Raw genomic sequence first — 25285 nt, 5'->3', positions numbered from 1 at the left:
GACTCAGGGTGTCCGTGTACTCTCCCTTCCAAATCATGACACTTTTTTTTTTTTTAAGATTTTTATTTATTTGAGAGAGAGAGAGAGAGAGGGGAGATAATGAGGAGGATGAGCACAGAGAGAAGCAGACTCCCCACTGAGCCGGGAGCCCAACCGGGGGCTCGATCCCAGGACCCTGAGATCATGACCTGAGCTGAGCCGAAGGCAGATGCTTCATGACTGAGCCCCTGGGTGCCCCCAAACCAAGATACTTTTGTTAGTGAATGGAGAGGAACCAAGCAGACCCTGGAAGCCCAGGCACGAAGAATCCAAGAATCCTGGACAGGTGCAGCCGTGCTTCCGTGTGCTTCAGAAAGTATTTCCAAAGTCAGCTTGGAAAGAGGTTTCATTACTCAACCTCCAGTTACATAGAAAGTTAAGGAATCAGAGCAACTCGTTACATACACATTCTGAGTAATAGTGAGACAGGGCTGATAACGCGGCTAACCCCGGCTCGGGGCGACTGAGGAAGGTAATGAACGTGCTGAGGGCATGGTGAGCATTCAGGACACATGTTGATCCTGTAAAAATATTTCATAGTCAAATCACTAGCACCCAGGCAGTTGCCTTATTTTCCATGTGAAATACACAGTCGAAAACGCCCGATAGCACTCACTTTCCCCATCTGTCTACAGCATGGTGATTTCAGTTTCACGTTACCCCTAAAATACTGGGGAAAGTCTTTGATGTACAAAATTATGTTTTTGTCCCATAGATGAGTAAGTCACCTTCTCCTCACATTCCCCAATATTTCTTTCACTGGACTTCCGCCAATAAGAAATCAATAAGGGGGAATTCACTGAAAGCCCCACATCGGGCCCCCTGCTCAGGGCGGGAGTCTGCTTCTCCCTCTTCCTCTACTCCTCCCTGTCCTCGCTCGCTCGCTCGTAAATAAATACATAACAAAATCAATAAAATCTTTTTTATTTTTATTTATTTTTTTAAAAGATTTTATTTATTTATTCATGAGAGACACACAGAGAGAGAGAGGCAGAGACACAGGCAGAAGCAGAGGGAGAAGCAGGCTCCATGCAGGGAGCCCGAAGTGGGACTCGATCCCCGGTCTCCAGGATCACGTCCTGGGCTGAAGGCAGACACTTAACCGCTGAGCCACCCAGGCTGTCCCAATAAAATCTTTTTTTTTTTTAAAAAAAGAAGTTATATTTATCATTACCTAAGATCTTAGCTGTTCTGTCTTTTAGAAATAGAGGGATTCTATAATCAGTCACGGGATGGGAGAGTGATCACAGCCCTCCCATCGCCAGGGTTTCCTGGAACCTTCCTAAAGGTGGAGACTGTTGGGAATCCATCGACAGCTTGGCATAGGGGCACTGGGACAGCGGGGACACAGGCTCGCCACGGGTTTCACTTCCACCTACAAGTTTCCTTCAGAGCATCAGGCAACGAAGACTGACCTGGTAACTCCCTTACGTCAGTCCTGCCAATTACGTGGAGAACTTCCGGTGTGCCTGTCCCTCTGCGTCGGAATCCACTCGCGGCAGGGTGCCAGTGCATTTGCCGGGCAGCTGGACTGGTTGGCCCGATTGCACAGCCGCAATGGAGAATGACATCAGTAAACTTTATAATCCCCGGGGCAATCGTGTATTGTTATAATTTTACATTTTAAAAGACAACAGGTTGCGTGTAGGACGATGTGTGCTCGCACACCCAGGGACCCTTCCCAGGTAACCAGGATGAGCATCTGAAGTCGGAAACAGGGATCCCTGGGTGGCGCAGCGGTTTGGCGCCTGCCTTTGGCCCAGGGCGCGATCCTGGAGACCCGGGATCGAGTCCCACATCGGGCTCCCGGTGCATGGAGCCTGCTTCTCCCTCTGCCTGTGTCTTTGCCTCTCTCTCTCTCTCTGTGTGACTATCATAAATAAAAAAAAAAAAAAAAAAAATGAAGTCGGAAACAGAAGTTTTCCTAAGGGGAGATTCAGTGGTTTTTATTAGCTTACTCAGTTCGGAATAGGGGGCAAAACGTGGGCTCATGGGCATTATTATAATCTTATTTGCTTGACACCTAAAAAGATGTCTTAATCGTGCTAGAGAAAGATTACCGTCGGAGAAGAAGGACTTGGCAGCACAATTGATCCCTGATGTCAGGCTCTGAAGAATGCAGGCCTTGGATTCTTGGGCAGGAGGGCAGGCCATTGAGATTTCTGAGTCCACGCGGTCCTCAGTAGTCTCCCCCCCCCCACCGCCCCGAGGCTCTCCAGAGGGAGCCCAGTTCTACCTAGCATCTCCCCTTTTGCAGGTAACTTAGTGAGGGGTGGTGAGGACCCTGGGCCGGATCACCTCCTTCTGGCCCCCTCCGCCCTCCTGTTCATACCCTACGCCAGCCCCCTGCACAACTCCATCCTGAAACCCCGGATTCCTAGCAGGGGGTTCTGTGTTTCACCAGATAGCTTTTCTCATAGGGAGCAGCTTTCCTAGAAGTTTTTTTCAAGTAAATTTTCAGTTCAAGTGTAACGTAAAGTCAGGAACATCCACGGATCACAGGCGTGGATCACAATTTGACAAACTTCACAAACCGAATCTCCCTTCCTCACCAGCACCCAGATGAGGCCTTTTGTGTCTCCCTCTGGGATGCGGTAATCACTACACCGATGCCAACTCTGTGGGTTTGCTTTGACTGTCCTTGAATTTTGTATAAATGGAATCATCCAGTATGTGGCCTCACGTGTCTGATTTCTTCCGCTCAGCATCTTGTGTTCACATCGGTCCGCGATGTTCTATGCAGTTGTTTCTCCCATTCTCAGCTGGATGGCTCATTGTAAGAGAATACCACAAAGTGTTTATCTCTTCTACCATAGGTGGATGTTTGGGGCATTTCTCTTCTTTTGCAATTATGAGACTGTGAAATCCTCCCCCATGTCTCTTGGTGGGGTGCCGAGGAGTGGAATGCTGGCTCTTAGGGTGTGAGTTCGCTCAGCTTTAGCAGATACTGCCGAAAGGTTTTCCCAAGTGGTTTTAGCAAACTGTATTCTTCTGCCTGTGGTGTTTAGAAGTTTCAGTGGCTCAGGATCCTGGTTCCAAGACGATCAAGAAAAGAAGGAATAGTGGTCGCGCCCAAAAGGGCCACAGTACTTGGATTACCCGACTTTCTCATTTTAGCTATTCTGACGAGCGGGCTCCCTGCAACTAATGATGAAAATTAATATTAACCAGCCTTCTTAAAAATGAATTAACTTTTTAAAATTCATAAATATAGCCTTTCATTATCTAGGAAGCAACATGGGACCTTGAACGGTATAGGAGTGTGACTGGAGTCAGGCAGAAACGGGCTTGGATATTGCTTCTGCCTTTTGTCAGCTGAGTAGCTTATCTCCAAACTTTGATTTCTCCTTTGGTAAACTTAGAATTAAGGACAGGATTGAGTGAAGATTAAGTACCATCATGTCTAAGACCAGCAAAGTCCTGAGGCATGCTAGAGTTAGTAATGGTTGGCTGTCTGTACCCCACTCCCAACAGATTTGCTTTTCTTTTTTTAAAACACAAATTCATACTTGCTACAGAAAAGCCAGCTTCCTTTAGAAAGCATTAGGGTCGTGTATGGCCGTGAGCCACTATCAACCGTGACCAAGAATGATAAACCGACATGCAGTCTCTTTGCTTTGTTCTCTTCCTAGATAATATGAATTTTCACAGTTTTCCCATGGCCATTTCAGAAATTATGGAGGATGACACTTAAAAGAGAGATTGGAAACCATCCAGCCCAACAATGCACTCCGCTAAACCTGAACTGAGCCTCAGACAGGCTTTCCCAGGCCCCCACAGGTAGCCGTGGTCTAGAAGCAGCTGGAACGCAGACCCTTTGATTCTAGGGCAGTGCCAGTTTCACAGTGTTTGGTGACTGTGATAATTAGGGCATGAATCTGTTTTTAAGTGACAGTGAAAAGGAAAATCACTTTTGACATAGGCAGTTCCTGTAATTAACAAATTGCTCACAACAAACCCTAAAAAATTGCTGTAGACAACCTCCTGTACCGATAACTTGATTATTTAGCAAGTCAAATTCAAAGGGAAATTATTTGCTCTCTTGATTCCAGTCGTTTATAAGGTAGGATGGACATACGGTTAAAGATCTTCTCGCTACCTTCTTAGATCAGTAAATGGTTCTTGGATGAATGGGAGTGACTGAGATACGGTAGTATCCAAAGGAAGATCTAACAAACTAGGAGAGAGGAACACTTCCTCTGGGAAAACCCATACTTTCTAGCTCCCACATTTGGGAAGCATGTTACAGTTAAGCTGCAAAAAACAAACAAGGCAACTTGTCAAAACGGAAGGATTTTTGGCCATAGCTGCTGCAGCGGTTGGGGGGAAAGGGAGGGGGATGTTGGATCCTAGGGAAGCCAGGGCAGGTCTGGAGAAGAGGCTCTGAAGGAGCAGTGAAAGGCCTCCAGGAACAGGGCCCTTCCCTAACCAGAAGAACTCTAAAAGAACCCAGAGGAGCCACAGCAGGCACCTTGCTGCGAGCAATTTGCAAACTGTTTTCTCAGCCTCATCCAGAAGCATTTTGCTGAATGCCCTCCACAGACCCTGAAGGAAAATCTTGTCTCTTTAAGGTTCACATTTGTGCATATTTGTGTGATGGTGGCTCGTGAGTGATGTGCTGGCTGCATGCAGAAAACTACTAATAAAGTATATTTGAGGTCTGGGACATTTCAAAAGATTGGATTTTGCAGGCAGAGAAACCGAGCAGGTTTGAGAGTTAGGACCCCCGTGCAAGGAGCGTGCGGACCTAGGACCTGGAGAAAAGGCAGGAACAGCAGAACCTAAATACGGTCCGGCACCACCCAGACTCAACATCTGTAAATCCCTGTTAGAAGCGCCTTATGATTGTGCCCTTGTGGGAGTGTTGGTGGGAAGGCAGACAGGTGCAGCCACTCTTGGAAAACAACTTTGGAGGTTCCTCAAAAAGTTAGAAATAGAACTACTCTGTGACCCAGCAATTGCACTACTAGGTATTTATCCAAAGGATAAAAAAAAATAGGGATTTGGAGGGACACATGTCCTCGGATGTCTATAAAAGCAGCATTCTCAACCATAGGCGGTTATGGAAATGTTCATCTGCAGATGAATGGATAAAGACCTTGTGGTATATACAGACAGTGGGATATCACTTGGACCTCAGAGAGTGGCATCTTGCTATTTGCAATGACATGGATGAGCCTAGAGAGTATTATGCTCAGCGAACTAAGTCACAGAAAGACAAATACCATATGATTTCACTCATAGGTGGAAGTTAAGAAACAAAATCGATGAACATGGGCACTGGGGGTGGGGGGCAGAAAAAGTGTTAAACCACAAAGCACACTGTTACCTGAAGAGAACAAACTGAGGGGTGTTGGAGGGGAGGTGGGTGGGGGAATGGGTGAAGTAGCTGATGGGGATTAAGGAGGGCACTTTTTGTGATGAGCACGGAGTAATCTATGGAAAGTGATGAATCACTGAGTTCTACACTTGATTATATAAAAACTTGAAGGAAAAAAAAAATCATGGTACCCTTACATCATTGGTATCTTTAAAAGTCTCTCGTGCACAGTTAAATTTTGGTAACGAAGCCTTCATTTGTCTTCATAAAACACTTAGCAGGAAAGTGGGGCACCTAAGTGACTCAGTCATTTAAGCCTCCTGCTTAAATCCGGGCTTCGGTCATGATCTCAAGGTCATGAGATCGAGTCCCATGTCAGGCTCCATGCTCAATGCAGAGTCTGCTCATCCCTTTCCCTCTACTTCTCCTTTCATTCTCTCTCTCTCTCTCTCTCTCTCTCAAATAAATAAATAAATAAAATCTTTTTAAAAATGCTTAGCAGAAAGTAAGTTATCCCTGTAGGTTTTAAGCAGAAATGCTAGGGGGCCAATGGGGCCAGTAAGTAACTGGAGATGCCATCCAAACCCAGAGTGGGAAGAGCATCTCAACCACACCAACATGCCCACTCCCTGCTGCTTGGAAGGCTTATCACCTTTGGCTTAGTCATCCAGCAAACACATATCAGTCATCAACCTCCCTCCATGTGTCGGTGACCAGCAAGGCACTGGCTGTAGCAAGTCCGATAGACGCCATGCGTGTCCTCCAGGAATCTCACATCCATTGGACACACAGACAAGCAAATTAGTCATTCACAGCCAGAGCCTAGGTCATGGGGGCTGCAACCAGCATGGGAGTATGGCCGGTCTGTCTGGAAGGCTCCCAGGGAGGGCTGAACATTGAAGTGACAGAAGGCCCCATAAAGATTTCCTAGTGCCAAACTTCAGGAAAATTGGCCAAGGTGTTTTACTTAAAAACCACAACCTGGAAAGCCAGAGTTTAACCTTAAAAATACATTTCAAAGGTATTTTTATTTTTAACAAATCCTACCTTTCCTCCAAAGTCAAGGAGAAAAGAATAGGGATCCATCAGGGGATCATGTAAGCCTGAAATGACTGTCCCTCCGCCCCCATCCCCACTGCTCATTTTACAATTCAAGTGCCGCTGACTGTAATACACTGAGTGCTCTTTCTTCTCCGCGCACAGTGTGGATAATGGTCTACACATCTCTCTCCCTTGAGATCTAACATAGTGACATTACAGACTCAGAAGGGGAAGTCAGACTCTCTTGTTCTTTGATACAATAGGATATGACATAAGTGCCTGATACCAACACAGCCTTTCGAGTGTTTAAAAAAATATACGGTGGCTGTAGTTTTTTTTTTTTTTTAAGATTTTATTTATTCATTCATGAGAGACACAGAGAGAGAGAGAGGCAGAGACCCAGGCAGAGGGAGAAGCAGGCTGCATGCAGGGATCCTGACGTGGGACTCAACCCCAGGACCATGCCCTGAGCCGAAGGCAGGCACTATACCCCTGAACCACCCAGGGATCCCCTCCTTTTCTTCTTAAGATTTTATTTGTGGCTGTAGTTAATAATACTGTGTGTATACTTGAAATTTGCCAGAAGAGTAGATCTTAAGTGTTCTTACCTCCACTCCTCTCCCAAAAAAGCTAAGTGTGAGGTGATAGATGCGTTAATTAGCTTGATTATGGTAATCTTTTCGCATCACATACGTATATTAAATCATCACACTGGATGCCCTGAATATATGCAGCTTCTGTTGCCAGTTATCCCTCAGTTAAGCTGGGAAGATACATGGAAATAAGATGGCCTGTGAAGTTGTACATCCCCAGCCACTGTTCCATGCTTGGAAACTAGGATTTTGGTGTAGTCAGAGAGGCTCTCGTCCCAGCAGATGTTGGGAGGAGAGAATACCATGGGACATTTTCTTCCCCTTTCAGTGTCTAAATTTCTTCAGAATATGATCTCTGTTCTGACCTGAAAAAGGTTCAAAGAATTTAACGGCTACAGTTGCTCCATAGCTAAATCCAGCACGTGCCTTTCCCTCTTTATCTGCAGGATACGACAATATGATACCTGCTTTTGTCTTCGGCCTTGGGGCCATCTCCCTGTCCCGGTTCTCCTGTCTCCTTGAGATCTCTCCTCCTTAGTGTCGTTGGCGGCCCCTCCGGTTGCAGTCCGCGAGCAGTGTTAGGCTGTAACCTAACCTAACCTAATGCCTCCAGTAATGAGCTTCACCTGGAGCTTGTTAGAAATCCAGAATCTCAGGTTCCCTGGGAGCCTCTGAATCTGCATTTTAACAAAATCCTGGGGTGTTGATGTGTTCATTAGGCTTTGAGAAGCGGTCTAATGAGCTCCCGAGGTACAAATATTGCTGATGTCAATGTTCTAGTTGGGTGGCTAGATCCAAGTGGGGCATCTTTCTGTTTCTTGCCGCCCTGGATGGACCTAAGGCCATCCACCTGAGCCAGAACAGGCTGTTCTTTCCCAGTTTCTCTCTCACATTGCTGTCTCTCTCTGCGAGTTCAGGTGCCGACCTCCCTGGCAGGAAGGCCTTGGATGGGATGAGCTCCTGGCATTTCTGATAGCACACTGCAGACGCCTGTTCTCCAAGGCTGGGGTCCCCATGCTCCTGCTTGGCTTGTCTGTCTACACAAAGATGGCCAAAGAGGGCTTATTGGCCACTCACGTCTACTTTCTGGTACTCTGTATGAAAAACTTACTCCCTGCATGGATATTGAGCAACGTGATTAATGACAAAAGGAAGTACTTTCTTGGTTTGACAAATAATCGCTTCCATTCTTTCATTTGAAAATTGTGCACTTTAGTAGAAAAAAAAGAATATATGACAACAGCAAGGCCCTTTATGGGGAAATGACCCATCTGAGAAGGCGAATACTGATTTTCCGTCTTAATCAGCTAGCAAGTGGTGGTGTGAGAAATACTCACCTGCGGTATGTGGCATCTGTCTTCCTTCCTAGACTATCTGCTCCATGAGGACAAAGACCACTTGTATCTCTGCAACAAGCACAGGACTTGGCACGTATTCAAGGCCCAATACACATTGATGAGTGATGCATGAGCCCATTCATTCTCCTTGGAACATGGTTGACACATCTTCAAACCCTCAGCTTGGAGTGGAGGCTGTTCATCAGGCTGTGTATTATTATTATTATTTTATTTCCCCCTGGTTACAGTGCCTTCACACTTAAAAGGCCTTATTAATATTGCTTGTAAGAAGAAATGTTGATGGAAATGAGTCAAATGGCATTATGGTTAGAAACTTGCCAGGTGTCATTTTTGGGAGATTAGATAACTGTGTTTTCTGGTGAAGTGAATTGCCTGTTTGTTGCAAGTTAAGACTTTGCTGGACTGGTTTACAGGGCCAGGGGGAAAGAGATAAGTGAATCTTCTAGTGAGAGGTCATCTGTTTTGAAAGCGGGGAAGATTCCATGAACCAGATCCAAGTGTTACAACACAGGGAAATGTCTCAGACTGCTGGGTAATGAAGCCCCTAGTTGAACATTAAAACAAAACTTCTTCCCCCTGTCCTCTTTGCAAAGCCCACAGAGCTCAAACCTCGGAGGGCTTGCATGATGACAGCCGTGAGTAGATTTGGATTAAAACTCTGATCCCGAAGAAAAAGTGTATCTTTCCACAGGTATTCATGGGAAGAAAGCTGCCCCTTCTCCTTTCCTTGCTACTCTGCCCTTTCAGAAGCCATTGCAACAGAGGAGGTGCAAACGGACTGTATTACTCCTTCCCCAGAGCTGGAGCGAGACAGATATGTCGTCTCCATGGCATCATGTGTTTCCCTTCCTCTCAGGTCGTGGCTTGACCATTAGGGGAATGTCTTAGGCATCTTTGTGTTTTCCTGGACAGGAAGAACAAAAAGGTCCTGCCCTTCTAGAGATTTCATTTGCCCTAATAACCAGCTGGTTGGAGCCGTGCTTTCCATTGCTGTCTTCTCCATCCCCTGCCCAACCACAACCACTTTTACTTTCTTTCTTTCCATTCTCTAGAACTCCTGGTTCCGAGAATGACCATGAAAAATAGACCAGAGATGCAATGCTCTGAAGCATGGTGGGTGGTTATTTCTCTTTTGTTTTAGATTACCGAGCTTTCCTGGATACCTTCAATTAATTGAACTTATTATTAGAAGAACCTCCCCTTACCGCAATGAAAAGGCATTTAGGTGATACAATCAAGTGTGTGCTGTAATTAATTCAGTCATCTAACAAGTATGTTTGTCATCCTGATGTGACTGGTGACCTTGACTGGGAGCAGAGAGCCTCCTACATATGGGATCTGTTCAGGGCAGGGGGCTCCTTGCTGTCCGATTCCATCAAGTCATGCTGTGTTGTGCACTTGGAACCTGTTATGAGGACAGAGCACATGTTAAGTGGCTCGCTCCAGTGAAGTGTGTAAAACTTCAATAGATACCTTATTTGGTTTTTTGGGAAAGTCCATTCAGACCATTTGAGTCTCTGTAATCCACATTAGGGGATCTTTACTATCCCAATAGATTAAGAGGTAGATCTGAGCCCACTTTCTGGAAGAAATGATAACAGTTTACACAGGTAGTCTTCGTGAATCGAGCATGAACTCACTGAAGGACTATCCTCCCACAGGGCCCTCGGAGACCTGCCCACGCCCAGAAGTCTCTCTCCGCCCCTGCAACCTCACACAGCCACGTTTCCCTCACACCTCCTTCCTTCTTGCTCCCAGCCTGGCCCCTGGCTCCTCAGACCACAGACACCCCTGTCCTTTGGTAGCGTGCATTTTCATTTACCGGCTTCTGTGGAAGGCTGCACCCTCCAAGGTCTTGCCCATCGTGGGCGGCTCCCCGTCCCCTCTCACTGCAAAGCCAGCTGCCCTGCGCTTCCGTGCGCCCCCTCCCTTCCAGTCTCCCTTCCAGTCAGTGTCTGGCTATGCAGCCCCACAGACCAGCCGTTCCCACCAGCAGCCGACCTCTGCTCTCACTCCCTGGCGGAGGTGCTGGCCTCTTCCTACCGCCTCCACTTCTGTGTCTTTTCATGCTGTGTTCCTCCCCTTTCTCCTCCCTTTTCCTCTGCACACCTGCACGTTATTCTTCACTTATTCTTCGCAGTACGGCTCAAGCATCACACCCCTCAGGAAGCGTTGCTGTGAGTGCCCTCTGTCCTCTCCAGCTGAAAACTGGCAGGGTGCATGCTTGCTGTAAGCTCGTGTCCAAGCACGTCTCGTTCTGTCTCCGTCATTCACTGAGTTCCTCTGGGGGCAGGGGCCAGTGCAGTCTCTGCATTCGATGAATCGTGAGGAAGGGGATGCATCGATTGGTGAATTAATTAATAGGTAACAGTAACACACCTTTGGTGCAGAGGTCACCTTAAAATAATCCACATGCCGGGCTGTTCTGGAATGATGACTAGGCCAATCGATGATCAGCAGAAATTGTAAGACTAAGTCACTGGCTTGCTGCGGGAGATGCTCGTTCCTCTCTTTTACCAGTTTCATCTTAATGTCTTGTGAAAAAAAATGTGTCTATAGATCCTTCCTGGTGTGACCTTGTAGGTTAGGTTAATTCATGAAATAATGGGGACATTGTGGTGATACCAAGGAATAAAGGAGGCATTCTTTGGCACATAAATATCTGTTCAAAAAAAGAAAATATGTTCAAATGATTAAGATATTAGTGTTCAAAATTTACTTAATTAGCATAATCATTCCTTTTATAAACAAATATAAAGAAAACTAAAAATAGTTTATATTTTTGCTCTAAATTATATGCCCCAGAAAGGATGTATTCTTAAAAGTTTTTTTTTTTTTTTTTTTGTCTTTGCTTCCATTTTAGTATAGAGTCTGGGAAAATGCATCTCTTCATATTTGAAGTGTAGCTGCTTGTAAAATGTGTTCAGAGTTTACTTGTACCTAAACAATTGCAGGCAACGTCCTGAGGAATTTCATCTCCTATTTATCACATGCTTCATTGCATGAGGCTTTGGAAGAGGAGCTTTAGAGCTGCAGTGTCTCACTGAGATAAATGTCACTTTAGATGTCCTTTGTGAGAAGGAAAGCCTGCAATAGAAGACACAGGGATCAAAATGTGGGGCAAATGTCTTAAAAGATTAGAGCGTTGGACCTGTCCCAGCTCAAACATAGAATTGAAGCTGCACGTATGTGTACATGTGGAGGGCCGGATGCGTGTGCACGCATGTGTGTGCGCGCGCGCATGTGGGTGTGTTGTTCCAAAGTCCAAGTAGGGAGAGTATGTGAAGGAACAGAGATATGAGCGAGAAAGCTATAGTGTAAGTTACAGGAAAAAACTTTGCTCTAGATCATTCATGCTTTTAAAGTGCCCAGACTTGTCCACATTTTCCCCATGTGTTACTGGCACAAAATGTCCCTGTGACATCCCTTACTACTTCAGTCAAATCTAAAAGCTTTGTTTCGGCATGTCCTATTGGTATCAATATGTTTCCAATCTCTACCAGGTTTTGTAGACATTAGGCATGAGATTGACTAAATCATTCAAAAACGGAGGCCGAATACTACGTATATGGACCAAGCAAGGCTTCAGAGTCTTTCTTGACTGTGTTGTTTTCAGATTTTCACAATTTCCAATTTAAACCCGAAATCACAGCAGTGTTTATGACATCCTCTGGTTGTAAGCTATGGTTGGAAAATTATAGGGGACCCTGTGTGAATACCAGGGATCTCGGGATCATGATGAAATCCGTACTGTCATATGGAGGTTTGGACAGGGCATGACTAAACCAAAGGATGGACCCGTCATGCTGAGTGCCCTTTGCTGACTTGTGCCCAACAGAACAGTGAGGAGCCACCACCGCATGACTGTCCCTTGGGTGCAGTGCTCTTCTCCACAGTCGTAGTGGGGAGACCAAGCGCTACCCAAGGATATCAGCCCTTCTTGCCCAGCCAGGCTGAACTAAAGTCTTCCCCTATGGTCTAGGCCTTTGATGTTCCCTGATGCTTGATTTTTAGATTTTTACCTGGAAAGATCAATGGCTCTGGACATTCTCTCAAGTTCTGTAACTAAGCCATCTCCAATTCTCTTGTCTGTGACCCCTTCATCATTCTAGTGCACTGCTTGGAAAGCTCAGAGCAGGGGCATCTCCTGGAGAGCTTGTGAAGATGCAGATTCTGATCCTGGGGGTCTGTGGGCAGGTGCAGGACTCCCCATCTCTAACAGGCTCCCAGGCAAGGCCCATGTTGTTAGTCCGCAGACCACACTCAGAGTTGTGAGGCTCTATCCTTCCTCAGCAGACACCTCACTGGTCTGTCCACCCTCTTCTGGAGGCCACCCTCCCTTCTCCACATGGTGGCAAGGCTATTTTTTTTTCTTTTTTCTTAAGTTGGAAGAGGGAGATTACTTAATTTTACCAAGATGCTACATGGCATAGAGAAAAACAATTCTTAGCCATAAACCAAGTACGCACCACTGAAACCACATGCTTTAAAAAAAAATAATGGCCTCGATCTTTATAAGAAGAAAGTCACAGTGTTTGAAAATTATAAGCCATTATGCTTTACTCTGTCCATCCCACTTGGAGGGGAAGAGTCACCTGTCACCAGGGCACAGAAGCCAGGCTCATTCATCACCAGGAGCATTGTGGGCTCCAGTGTGAGCATGCTGGCTCTTCCCACAACACCGGTGGTACGCAGGGAGGACTATTCTCTGTGAGACCTCTGCCTCTGCCTCTGCCTGTGCCTCTAGATAAGTTGCATAATCAAACTTTTGTTTTGAGGAAAGTGTAGATTCATGTGTTGGTGTAGGAAATGATACAGAGAAGTCCTGTGTACCTTTTACCCAGTTTCTCGGAAGGGAACAGGTTGCGATATCACAGCCAGGATGTGAGTGGCAATGCGTGGTCTCTACCACCACAGGGATCCTCCTGTTTCCCTCTTTACAGACTTTTGCCCACCTCTGGGCACCGGTTAGGTCCTTCTCTAAAAAGCAGCAGGCATTATAAAAACACAAATCTAAAGCAAGTTCATCCTTGTTTAAACCTGCTAGTGGTATTGCCCTTAAAATGGAATCAAAAGCCTTAGCAAGTAGCCTTCCGCCGGGGCCCTCTGCTTTCCCAGACTCACCTCCACTAGATTTCTCTCCAGCCGGGGAGCCCTTCACTACCACCTGTCTTCTCGCAAGGAAGCCCCCCAAACTCCTCTACACACTCTGCTGAGCTCCTCTTGGCCTTAAGAGCTCAGCCGAGGGCAGCCCGGGTGGCTCAGCGGTTTAGTGCCGCCTTCAGCCCAGGGTTTGAACCTGGAGGCCTGGGATCAAGTCCCATGTCGGGCTCCCTGCATGGAGCCTGCTTCTCCCTCTGCCTGTGTCTGTCTCTCATGAATTAAAAAAAAAAAAAAAAAACTCAGCCGAATGGCCATTCCTCAAGGAATCCTGCCGCGATCTCTCAGACCAGGTCGGCTTTCTATGCTCTAGAAGCATCCACACAGCCATGATCCCAACTGCAGTTCAGTCCCCAATTAATTGGGTGAGCGTGTGTCTTCCCCACTGGGGTTTAAGTTTCACGAGGCAGGAGCACTGTCAGTCCTCCCTGTGCCTGCCCTTGGACCTCGAGGGTTGCCTGGCACACGCTGACCCTAAAGTGATGACAGAGATGGCGGTGATGGCGATGGGGATGGCTTATAGGAGCCAGCCACTGTTTGACACATATTAACATCTTAACCCTTATGGTGACCCCGCAAGGGCACTTTTTACCCTCGTTTTACAGATAAACAAAGTGAGGCTCACCAAGAAGTAATTTGTCCCAGGTCACACCACTCAGTCTTTCACAGACAGGCGTCCAGAGCTGGGACCCGCCTGCTTGGGCAGGATCGCCTTCTGCCCTGATGGCTGACCTCTGCGCACTTGGCCACCACGCACATCAGTAAGGTGTTCAGTGAACACCTGCTGGGTGAATGATTAAGGGGGACGTTTTCTGAGCTAGCTCTGATTAACTACTGGCACGGAAGTCCCCCGTGGACAAAGATCGCAAGGGGCTTTTCATTCTGGTGGGCCTGATTCTCAGTAATTTCCTTATTAGGAAAATACTTATTAGGGGTTGTTGTTTTTTTAAATGCAACTTTCAAGTATTAGGTAGACATGAATTAGAAAGTCTAAATTATTTGCAAGTGTAAACTGGAGAACATTTTGTAAGTGTTTTTTTCCTTGCGAGTGGATGAGTGTATAATGAGTATAGCATTCATTCTATGACAAGTATTGTGGGATTTGGGAATTATTTTATGAAATAACACAAACATCCCCATTTAACCTCGAATCAACACTCAATAATAAGTGAATAGACTTAGGGGGGAAAAAGCAAGTGTATTTCTAATGGCAGAAACCATTCCCAGTGAAAATTAATTAAGTTAATAAGAGTTCCTCTATCCTTTGGCACATTAATACTTACTCCTAATTGTTATTTGATATTTTTAGGTTTTGTATTTCTTTTGCAAATTGAGCAAGCATTTGATGAATGACTGGGTTCTGCTACCCAACTTTTGGACTATTTCCAAGCATAAAATTACAATTCCAGATAATCCTGTCACAAAGATCTGGGTCTCATTAGGAAGGAGGGGAGCTGGGCGATGGCCCAGTGTGGCCTCCCCCAAACCAAGCAGCCATGGCTTTCTCTAGTTCTACACACGATTTAAATTTTTTAGTAATCCTAAAAATTGATGTGCTTTTTCCATGAAAGGAAGTGTGGCCACATTTTCCAGAGGGGGAGGCATCAGTGTCCTTACTCCTTCATGCTCTCATCCCCAGCCCTCACCCTCGCCACCACCCACACAACATCTGTAGTTCTTAAACTAAAAGCACAAATTATTGTGAAAGTTAATTGAGCTTACAAAGAAATGCTTGTGTAGAAAACTTTCTCGGCTTCAAGGAAAACAATCTGGCTTGAGTGGCCATTCCATGGAGTAGAAATTAGTTCACTGGAAGGCACTCCTACAGCCCTCAGGAGTAACCCTTCTGTGGCCAACCCCCCCCCCCCCTTCTGAAGATTTGACACTGTGCCAGAATAAACAGCTTAAGGATGAGTCTGGTAAGGGCATAAAGCCCACACTCACAGATTCTTACTTCTCTGGTTGCTGGCCTCAATAACTAGATAGTCAGCTGGAAGAAGCAAAAACAAACAAACAAAAAAGTGCTTTAGATTACAGATTCCTGACTTACTGAAATATGTCCATCACACTGGGCCTGAGCCTCTGGCCATTTAAAGGCCATTGGATGCCACCCTCACACAGCACTGGCCTTGCAGGGACATGCAAGCCCCGGGTTGCCAAGAACGACTTTATCTTCATCAACATGTTCTATCAGATTGAATGGGACAGCCAGAGAAGCCAGGGCTGGCACAAGAACAAATAGAAAGGAACGAGCCACTTCTCGTGGGGGTAAGCAGCTTTCATTCTTCGTAGGCCCAGGAAACCTTGGGCCTGGACTTGGCTCCAGCCACACCGTTCCACTCATCCCCCTTAATTACCAGGAGTGTCCTCGACTTCCATCACAAGCAAATGCATGAGGTTCCTCTCGTTGCAGAGCATCCTGGTGGATGTCTTGTCACTTAACAGGACCTGAGTTTTGAAAGACGCTACTGATGATCAAAAACAGCATAGGTGGCTTCCAGAGATTAGTCTCTAATTGTCCCCACAGGGAAAAAAAAAATAGCTTCTTACTAAAAGATAAAGGAAGTCCACTCTAGTGTCCTTTGGCCGAGGGGGTGGGGAGGATTTATCACGGTGGACAGGTTCACCTTAGCCGTTGTTTTGAAATGTGAAGGCCAGTTCGGAAAGCTTAACAAAGAAGAGGATTATAAAATGTTGGCTGTAAGCGAGACAAAAACACAGAAGTTGAAGGCAGGAAATTTGTCGAAGGGAGCTATGAAGTACATTTTGCAAACCATCCGTGTGTGTTATTCTTTTGTATTCTGTTGGCGAATAATTCCTAAAGAAGCAAAGATGGCAATGATACGTGGTGTTTGTTATTCTAGCAGACTCGTGTTTTTGGACGACACCGCTCTGGTTAAGTCTCAAATGTGGGACTTAACCGTGCGATGCGAAAAGGGGCTTTCAGCAACAGAGTTCTCTCTCTGCGGTCAGTAGCAGATCTAATCCTCATAGGCTCGCGGGATGTGATAGAAACTAAACCCTAAGAGAGACCCAAGGAAGGAAAAACACTTCCTCGTCCAAGCCGGAGAGGAATTTACCGTCAGCCCTACTATTAATAGATGCAGTGGAGATTCCATTTTCATTGCTCAACTGCCATATTAGTTATTAAATTTAAAAGAGGTGAATCACGCCTGCTGAAAACCCACGTAGGACGTTCATGCAGACATTGGAGTAATTCAGCAGCATTTCCTTCATCGTTCATTCCTTGCTGGACTTCTCAGTGCGATGAACTCAAGGGAAGCCAAGAGAAGCAGAATGTTTGCTGTTGTTCTCAGATGACACATTAGTCTTCAAAGAGACAAAATGTGCTGTGAAACAGCAGAATGCTTTCACCACCCAAGTGTGAGCAAGTGCAAGGCCGTAGAGGCACCGCAGGACCGGGAAACCGGGAAGAGCAGCGGGATGGGGTTGTCCTCCTGGGGGGTGTCGCTGTGAGCGGAGGCCACACACGTGGAATTCCCGAGAGCGCCGAGGAGGAGGGAGACCTGGAGCAGCGTCCCCGGGTGGGAAAAGCAGGGTGAGAAAAGCAGTGGGAGGACGCAGTCATTGTCTCCACTGTCTGCAGGGCTGCGAGGTCGAGGAGAAGCAGGTCGCATCTCTGTTCACCCGGAGGAAGTCATGGGGGGACAAGCTTGGGGCCCCTGTAAGGAGCAATCGCATGATAGGCTCATGAACACAGGACTCAGAGCAAGGTGACGACTGAGAAGGGACGCGCAGGACTTGACAACTACTTGTCAGGAACACAGGGGGCCGGGATTCTTGGGGGCTGTGGGGGGTAATACACAGGTGGACATCCAGTTCCTGCAGCACAGAGCTGTGACACCTGCTGCACACACACACACACACACACACACGATGCTTCCCAGCCCTTGCACTTGCCTGTCGCTTTTCAGTACCTTGTACCTTCAGCTCCTCGCATCAGCTGATGATGAAATAGGAAGATCTTTGCCCTAGGAAAACTTTCGGAGTTTGGCCTTGGAGGAAAATGACTTTGTTGAACCACATTTACCTTCTAGAAAGCACAGGGTCATGGGAACCCTGGTCCTATACTTCCCGACCTCCTGTTAGGCCTTCCTCTGAAGCAGAGCTCGGTGAAGTACAGCCCGTGGTTCAAATCCAGCGACTGCCTGTTTTTTAAGCCAAGTTTTCGGGCACGAGCCGGTGCCAGGCCCATTCGTTTGGTTCTTGTCTGTGGCTGCTTTTTGCATGCTGGCGGCGGAGCGGAGGGGCTGGGATGGACCCTGTATGAGCCACAAATCTGAACATATTCACTCTCTGACTCCGCTCAGAAAACAAGTAAAGGAGGTGTCAGACTCTCTCTTTTCCAGACTTCGATCTACGGCAAGGGCAGGCCAGCTTTGGCCGCATCATCCCCAAGTTCCTTTTCTCAGGCCAGTGACGCATCTCATGGCAAGTGGTTGCATATGGGAATGGCTACCTTTAATTGATAGCTCCCCTCACGGAGGGGAATATGTTCTAGAAACAATAGTATATGAGCTAAACTTGAAATTCCTCTGTGACAGAACCTCAGCTTGGGCTGCTCCTGAGTTGACTTAGTAGGTGTGAGTGATTTTCAGGTCGGTCTTTCTCAGTCAGTGGACCCAAGACGTGGGCTTTGGGAAGGAGCTAGCTGGGGAAAGGGGCTTCGGGCCTTCCCCGCCGGGACCAGGTCTGTCCTCTTCATCCTGCTCTTTGCACCGTTGCTTCCTCTTCCCACCTGAAAGTGAAACTTAAAGGGAATATTTACATTAAGTAGGAGTAAAGGAAAAAATTGTCCGCTTTCAGGCGAGCATTGAATAAAAGCACGTGCACGCACGCAGCACACAAATCCAGCTACGCTCGCGGAACTGCCGCAAAGGGTCAGGCGAGGGCTTTTTCCTCAGTGAAAACTGTTTAACAGTGGAGAATGTTCTGAGCAGCAAGCTGGGAGTTCTCCTGCGGGAATTCTGAAAGGCCCATCCGAGGTGTGGCCCCCTCAGCTTTCAGTGCCCGGCTTGCTCCCCCCACCCCCGCTCAAGTATGGGTCCAGATGCCCTCCTTTCGGGGCAGGGCCGGGCCCTGTGACCCAGGCAGGCTGGGTAGCTCAGTGGAGAGAGCCCGCAGCTGCTCGCCAGGCCACACACAGCTTGTGAGCAGAAGGCAGAGGGGCCTGCCGCCCAGAGGAAGGAAGCCGTAAGCCATTCGTTCTGCTGGGGTCCAGTCGGGACTGCGCTCAAGCCATCGTAGTGTCTCTTAAAGGCTCTGCCCTGGGTCAGGTGCTTCAGCCAGGAAGTCTGCCACCATATCGAATCCTCCCGAGTCCTAAGTCCCTGTGTTATTAGGTGAAGAAAAAGGGACTCTGGAAGTTGCCTTGGTGGTAGTGGAACCAGAGTTCTAATCCTGACCTTGGGGCTCCAAGGTCACTGACCGTCGACAGGTGCCGATGAGAGTTGGGCTCTTATTGTTCTGTACTCAGAATGGCCCAGGATGGCGGGTGAGGATAGCTTTCCACAGTTTTTTCTTTCCTTTTTTACTTTTCAAATTCTTTTTTTTTTAAAGATTTTATTTATTTATTCATGAGAGACACACAGAGAGGCAGAGACACAGGCGGAGGGAGAAGCAGGCTCCCCATGGGGAGCCTGTTGTGGGACTCGATCCCAGGACCCTGGGATTCAGGCCCCGAGCTCAACTGCTGAGCCACCCAAGCGTCCCACTTTTCGAATTCTTGATGACGTATTGGTCAAAGAGTTCTGCTGAGAACCTGACATGTAAACTTGAAAACAACAAAACAAAACAAGCAGTAGTGCCCCTCGTTGGTGATACCAAGCCACTGATCTTTGTAGGCAGACTTTCTTCCTTTCATTGCTTCTCAGTTGTCTCAAGCAGCAAAAGGGAGGAGACAGATGAAGGAGACAGATGACACAGGGACAGCTCCGGCCCGAAGTGGCAGAGTGATGAACTCAGCCCAGAGAATGGCTCGGGAACCTCAGCTATCTGGCTGCCCCGTGCACCCCGACCCCGGCCCCCAAATCCTTTTCTCCCCCAAGTGGCCCGTATAGGGTGGCTGAGCTTTCCTGGCCTCCAGTATCTTCTCTGTGTTTCCTCTGCCCCTTGAGGTACTGACTGTCCTCTGTGGATGCTTGCGGCACATTCCAGATCCACCCTTGCCCCCCGAGGCTCCCCGTGGAAGGGCTCTGATATCTGCCTGCACCTCATTGCCAGGCTTGCCTGCGCTCCTGCAACAGGCACCTTTGGTCTTGGGGCAGCTGAGGCTCGTAGGCTAGCTGAGGGGCTGGACAAGCCTTACCTGGCAGGTGCCATGTGGGGGGGGGGGGTCCCTGGGACTATCTTTGTTTTAAGAGGCAAACACTGGTGTAATGGCCTTTACCTGGTGTCTTAGTGATTGCTCCCTTGTTTCAAACGTTTACTGTTGTCATTTGCTTTGTTGTGTCTTTTTGGTTTTTGCTTTTTGTGTGTCTTTTTTTTTTTTTTTTTTTTTTGCTGGGGCAGGGGTGGGGTTGGTCCTTTCTGTTGGGTTTTTTTCTAATACTCATTGATAAGCCAACTTGTGTGTGTATTGAGAGACCGCCTGTGTGTTAGAGGCTGGTATTTTTCAAAACACAGATAATAACAGAGAGAAAAATTTAAATAACGTTTAAACCACCTTGGGTAGGGGGTAGGACATGCACTGCCACATAGAACCCAGAGTCTTTCTGCAGAGAAATGCTTGCCAAAAAGGTCTTTGTTCCCCATTCAGGATTAAAAATATTTTATTTCCTTACAAATTACAAATCTTTTCCAGAATTTTGTTTAGTGAGAATGGATGGAGACATGATCATTACATGCAGATAACTGTAAAGAAACCCAGGAAGGGTAACTTGTACCCCAAATTGGGATATGGGCAGTGAGCCAGGGGAAGGGATTGCAGAAAAACAGGATTGGAAGAAACCTGATATTCTGAGTGTGGAATATTATGGGGCTGTGCAAGGCAAAGTCACCAGCTCAGCACCTGGCATTTGTGGGAGACTTGTTCTTTTGGTCTGAATGTAAAATATTGTGTTTCCGTTTGCTTGGTAATAGGGAATATTGGCTTCCTCTTCCCAGATGACTCCAGGTTGGCAATTTCTCTGCTTGCTGACTTGTGTTTCTTTAGTATATCTCTACCCTGAGTGGTTTTGGGACGTCCAGTGATTTTTTTCATGTGTAAAGTCATCTCCCCAAAGGGCTAATATATTCCTCCAAGGCAGTGAGTACTTCTGATTCATTCTTGGCAATGGTGGTTATACTATTTTTTTAAATATGCTTTAGTTAAGTAAGTGAACAAAAGAACAAATAGCCCCTCTTGGCCCAGGTGCCGATCACAGAGCATAGGGGGATGAACCCTTACAGAGAGGCTGTAGGAACACCTAAGGCTAATGACTCCACCTTGCTGTGATGCTTCTCAGCCTTGTGTGGCATTCAAATGAATTCTAGAAGGACAGCTCAACCAGCAAGTAAATAGCCCAATATGGGGAATATTACTCAGCCTTGGTCATTAGAGAGTGAGTCATGTGGACCTGAGCAGAATATAAAAGAGAAGGTATGCGAGTTGGGTGAGGACCATGCCCAGAGGAGTGAAATCTTGTCAGCCCTGCCTCGCTTTACCTCCACGTCACCTTGCTGGGAATGACATAGATTGTGAGGGTGTTTCTAGGAAGAGAAGAGCTGCACCCTGACCTGTAACACTAGACCATACTATGAGAAGCTGTTGAAGATGTAGCTAGTTGCCAACCAGACATGCCAAGGGCTCTGGGTATGTTGGACCTGAGCGCTCACGCTCTCACCCACCCACTGTTTTCTGCTCACCAGTTCTCAGTTGAACAGAGTCAAGTCAGAATTGAAAGGCGGCAGTAAACTGAGGGCAGTCTTGGGTCAAACGTTGACCATGTTTTAAACCCGTTTTCAAGCAATAGTCTTTGACAACAGCCCCATTTTGGAATCTTAAATTTCCCACCTCCTTCCACTAGTCCCTCTCTTGGCTTACTGTCTGTGACCATCATTGGTGTCAGCTCTATCACCCAACCCCACTCCCGAATTGCTTCATCCCTCCAAGTCTCCCAACTTGCTGTGTGCCAGACAGCTAACTAATGAGATGGGCAAACCCACCCTAATCCAATGGGTTCTTCCATGGTAACTAGCTCTTCAACGCATCTTCCTCATCCAGGGTACAGGCAGAGGTTTAGGGCAGTCTTCTTGGGGTCCAGCTTTGGAAACCCGGACGACTGTGCAGATGTCAGGGAGTGACATGAGTCTTGACTCCGCACTGCCCTGCACTGGTGGGTCTGAGGTACTAATCTGAGAAGGTGACGGAGCTCTCAAGAAATAGGTCAGAAGCGAAAATTGCAGTGGAGGGGAAGGATAAAAGCAGTGGTTTGGCTACCAGACACTTGGAAGGGAAGTGGTATTAGTCACTTGAGAAGTATTCCTATATGTGAAGAGAGAGCCCCTGACCATGAGTAAGCAATAGTCCCCAGCTAGGAGATTAGGAAAACAGAACTCAGGCCAGAGAGGAGGCGCTTACTCATGATATCTCTAGAAAGGAAAAACCAGACACACTAAGCTCACTGTTGTTTATATTTTCACATAGAGAGATTTTTAAACCAAATCCGGTGATCTGTCCTTTCGTCTGTGTGCTGCTCAACGTTCAATACTCAGTCAAGGTATGATGTATTAGCCACAGACTAGATCGAGTTCTGTATGACCTGATACAGATGCTGATGTGTGTCTTTCCTCCTTCCATGAGGTTGTGTTCAGGACATGTCCATGTGTTTAAAACACACAGACACTGGCCACCAAGACAGAGTGCTGTCTGATACGCACTAAGTATTCAGAAGAGGTTTATTGAATTGAATGAAGAAAAGGTTGATGGGTGTGATTTATGAAATCTTTTTCAGTTCAGATGAGTTTCTCAGAGTTCAGATACATTGGACTAATTGATCTCTGACTAACCATTAAACTACCTATTAAAAAATGGAGTGCAGGGGCGCCTGAATGGCTCGGGGAGGGGGGAGGCGGGGGGTAACTTCTACCTTCGGCTCAAGTTGTGATCCCCAAGGTCCTGGGATCGAATCCCCCACCGGGTTCCCTGCTCAGCAGGAAGTCCACTTCTCCCTCTCTCTCTACCCCTCCCCCTGTTCATTCTCTCTCTCTCTCTCTCTCTCTCTCTCAAATGAATAAATAAAAACTTTTTTAAAAATGGAGTGGATTGCCAGCCCTGTGATTTAAGATATTTAGTTTCCATTGTTAGGACCGTTCTTGGGCTCACATCCTATATGTAATAATGAAAAGTGCTGACTTTTATTTCAGAATTCTCAAGCGTCTCAAATTTCAACACAACTTACCAGTTCTGCTGAGACGATTTAAAAAAAATTTTTTTTTAAGTCCCTAGGTGGGGAGTGGGAAATGGTTTGTTGGTATCATGAAGACATAGGCAGGAATAGATTGCCAAGGTTTGGTTGCAATGCGTACTGCTAGGGTAAAGCCCCAGTGTGAGACATAATTTATATTTAGAGACTTGTTAATTATGAAATACTTCCACGTCCATGATCATGTAACTGCTCACCCTCCCCTGTCAAATATGTTGAGCTGGTCCCATTTTTAACCAGTGAGAAACACTGAGACCCAGAGAGTCTGGGTCTGGCAGGAGACCATCCCATACTGATACTATCACCATCGTCACTCTGATGTTTGATGATGTCTCTAGAAGCATATTCCACAGTCTCTCGTAGAACTGGACTTTCTGGGATTCAGACACATCAGTTAACTCCCGAGAGAGTAGACACGATATACAAAGGTATCCTAATTCCGTATATTGTTTAAATATCATGAAGTTGGCCTGGGATTACTTAAATGGCTAGGAGGAGAAGCATGGGGGATGGAAATCAACCAGTTTTGGTGTTCTGGTCCTAACTCCAAAATAAAAGAGAGATTATTTTAAAATCTTCTGCTTGTTCATTTAATTGGAGTTACTGTAGCTTGCAGTTGCATCGGACATGTCAGAGCCTGGCGTGTTTAGTCCAGTAGGGATATTATAATGCACGTGGCAAATTATCAAATATTTCAGAGGACCTTTTGATGATCACATATGCCCTTCCAAATCGCAGTGTAAATTCAAATTCAGTTCGACAACTATCTTTGGATGCCTACAAGCTGAGAACTGTTTATTAGTTAAAAATCAAACATGATAAAATAAGGAACTACCGGTAAAATATAAAGCTTTGGAAAATAAAGAAAAATCTTCACGATGATGAGACTTTTCCCACTCTACAAGGCCTTTGATGAAACCCACGGTGACAATGTAAACGCTCTGTGCTCCGCAGGGAGTCTGCGTGAGGATCCTCTCTCTCTCTCTCACCCTGTGCTCTTTCTCTCAAATACATAAATAAATCTTAAAAAATAAAAAGTAAATAAAATCCACCTCTCCCCACCATAAAGATGAATAATAAATAATATATATATTTGCATAAACAATAATTCTAAGTAGTGATAAATTTACTTGGAAGTAAAGGAAGAGGGTGATGTGATGGGATTTAATGGTGGATACGTAGGCTAATCTGGTTCCAGGACAGGCTTTTCCAAAGGGATGACCATTGAGAAAGATGCAGAAATCTGGAGGGAAACAGAAGAGCATTCCAGGTGGATGGGATAGCCCTGGAAGTGAGCCAAGAACTGGGCCAGCTGGAGAGAACTAGGGGAGTGTGCCTGGAACGGGGAGCAGAAGAGGCTGAGAGAAGCAGAGATGAGGAGAAAGGAGCCTCCACTGTGTTCTGATAACACGGGGAAACTTCTGGATGGTTCAAGGCAAGGGAGTAGTGTGATACGATTTCTGCTTCAAAACGAGGTGTTCTGTGGAAAATGGGGCAAGGATCAAAGCGCAATTTAGAAGGCCAAGGGGAGAGATTCACAAGAGCCAGCTCCTTTGGCAAACCTTAATATGTAGTTGAGAAAACAACAAATTAAAACAATTATAAATTTTTTTAGGCAGTTTCAAAAGTGTCTAAGTGGATTTGGGAAAATCTGGAGAAACTTGTTTTAAGGTCGTGTCTTAATCAGCAATACAGATTTGCCCAGGCTTGTGGGGAAAGAGAGGTGTACACCCCCATAATGAGGCAGGAAAGCCACAGGCCCTACCCCATAAAATCAAGAGTATTCCAAGACTTAGAGGAGGCAGATTGTTTTTATTTTCAGTTAAGATCAGTGGTGGTGGTGTTGGGGGGGGGGGTGTTCTTAAGAAAAAGAACAAGCAGACTGTGGTCAGCCCGAGATCCCCAAGGATAATACGCAGCTAACTTCCCCTAAAACACGTTTCTCAGTGTCACTGCAAGCTGGTGCAACATGACGTCGGTGCCTCTCAGTAGGAGGCTGTGGAATAAGCCTTACCAGAAGAGCGATTCCAATTCCACGGAATCCCATTAATTGAAATTCTGAAGTAGGCAAAACTGTTGTAAGTGAAGACAAGTCACGTGTAGTGGTTGCTGGTGTAGCTGGGAAGAGGCCTGAGGGGCCCCCAGGGCTGATGTCCTATGTGGTGGCAGGAGTGGAGCTTCCACAGGTGTGTGCGTGCGTTGAACCTCTCCCATGCTGCCCTCCAGACGGCCCCTGTCACAGGTGCGTGTGCTGCCTCCACACAACAGCTGTGAGTTCACCTCGAGCTCTAACCCATGGTGTGCCAGGGACCAGTGTTCCGGCATTCGGACCTTATTTGCAATGCGTTA

General features: G+C 46.6%; 1 protein-coding gene and 1 long non-coding RNA gene across 4 annotated transcripts in view; one reads left to right on the top strand and one right to left on the bottom strand.

The window, feature by feature from the left end:
* Window positions 1–25285, top strand: part of EGFR (epidermal growth factor receptor) — a 197695-nt gene that overhangs the window by 107766 nt on the left and 64644 nt on the right. The window lies entirely within an intron of this gene.
* LOC144293072 (uncharacterized) lies at window positions 6783–14410 on the bottom strand. The gene is made up of 4 exons (XR_013360574.1): window positions 12071–14410; window positions 11292–11438; window positions 10353–11013; window positions 6783–9756 (listed from the first exon to the last, which is right to left on the bottom strand). It is a non-coding gene; the product is annotated as an uncharacterized LOC144293072 (long non-coding RNA).

Source organism: Canis aureus, chromosome 21, assembly GCF_053574225.1.
Source record: "Canis aureus isolate CA01 chromosome 21, VMU_Caureus_v.1.0, whole genome shotgun sequence".
In the NCBI taxonomy this organism is placed as follows: domain Eukaryota; kingdom Metazoa; phylum Chordata; class Mammalia; order Carnivora; family Canidae; genus Canis; species Canis aureus.
The sequence above is the reverse complement of the archived record's forward strand: the minus strand, read 5'-3'. Positions and strand labels throughout refer to the sequence as shown.